The sequence below is a fragment of the Halyomorpha halys genome, unplaced genomic scaffold, assembly GCF_000696795.3.
Source record: "Halyomorpha halys isolate HHAL.00 unplaced genomic scaffold, Hhal_1.1 Scaffold954.1, whole genome shotgun sequence".
Classification (NCBI taxonomy): Eukaryota; Metazoa; Arthropoda; class Insecta; order Hemiptera; family Pentatomidae; genus Halyomorpha; species Halyomorpha halys.
The window spans coordinates 400646-402035 of NW_027110506.1; the positions used below are offsets into that span (position 1 = coordinate 400646).

The 1390-nt window shown below is 27.9% G+C and overlaps 1 long non-coding RNA gene across 1 annotated transcript in view; it reads right to left on the reverse strand.

The window, feature by feature from the left end:
* The window catches only part of LOC106687382 (uncharacterized), a 3553-nt gene extending 2441 nt beyond the window's left edge, over positions 1-1112 (reverse strand). The window contains exon 1 of the long non-coding RNA XR_001344158.3: positions 1045-1112. This is a non-coding gene — a long non-coding RNA (uncharacterized lncRNA). The remainder of the gene's footprint in view (positions 1-1044) is intronic.
* Between the last annotated feature and the right edge of the window lie 278 nt (positions 1113-1390).

A 1390-nucleotide genomic window follows, 5' to 3' on the forward strand; every position in this document is an offset into this window, starting at 1 on the left:
ATTTATTTTCTTATTGGCCAAGTCTCCTATTGAAGTCCTATACTGCCTAACCATGGTTGGACGTCAAGTATTTCATATTGTGGGACCGCCACTAAATGAAAAAAGTCAACGCCCCAGGCCAGATTCGAACCGTCACGGTCAATAGACATCAATCAAATTGGTAAGACTGTGTCTTAACCACTGAGCTAAGGGTAATAAAATATGTATATGATGAAAAAACAGTTTAAAAATAAAAAGACTGACTTACTTTACTTTATTTATATATATATATACTTCATTTTTACTTTAATAAAAAGACGTATTTCTACTAAACCTAGGATATGTCCATTTTTATTTAAAATACTATTGATTTTGATGTACATGTAAAAATGTTTTTAATTTTATAAAAGACGCAAGATTTAAATAATTACTCATTTTAATCACATATTTTAAAAAATATTTTCGGTTAAAAGTTTTTAAATTTTTTATACTAGCCTGCTTAGAAAGAACGCGTTATCTGCATTAATTATTGAGATTGACACATTAGTGTTATCTTAAAAACTACCCCAGTTTAAATTATGTTGTAAAACAATAGTTTTCTTAATTTTAATGTTTTAAAATGCTATATATTCGAAACTTGCGACTGTTTTTGTTAGTAACGGCGTTCTTTCTTAGGAGGGTAGAATTAATTATTTTTTTGATTTTTGATACAAATTATGGAATGAAATCGCCTACAGTGAGCCTATAAGTAATCGCTGACGGTATGTCTTTTGATTAGGTTTAACGTTCAGCATTTTCCTTTATTCTTTGTAAATCTTTCATCAAACTTTGTTTCTTGAAAGTTTAATTTAGTTCGCGTTGTTGATACATTGTCATTTAATATCTCGTATCAAAGTAATGTGTTGGAAATTTCCATTGTTTATCTCTCTTTAACATGACGCATTAATTATACTGTTTTAATTAGAGAGGGAAACTTTTTCTAATTTAACTCTCTCTGCCTAATTAAAGTGAATAAAAAAATATTAATATTAGCACATGATAGTTATTAATTATAGTAAAAATGACCAGAAATGCACCGATGACACACAAGATGAAAACTGCTTTCATGTTGAGGGATGACTACTGACACTTCAGGCAGTCGCTAAGGATTATATACCGTCCTAAAACAAATGAAGGTTGCTTAGTGATCCACTTAAACTTAATTTAATTCCATCTAGATGGAAATTTGGCAGTTACATAAAACTTTTTATGTTCCCATTCTTTCATAAATAAACATTAACAACCTTGTATGTAGTTTTAATTCGATTAAAACCGTATATATTAATTCTATTAACTCATTAAATTCAAGCCTCTTGAAGAATTTAATTTATTTTAGAAAAAATATAACTATCATATATAATATATTTATATA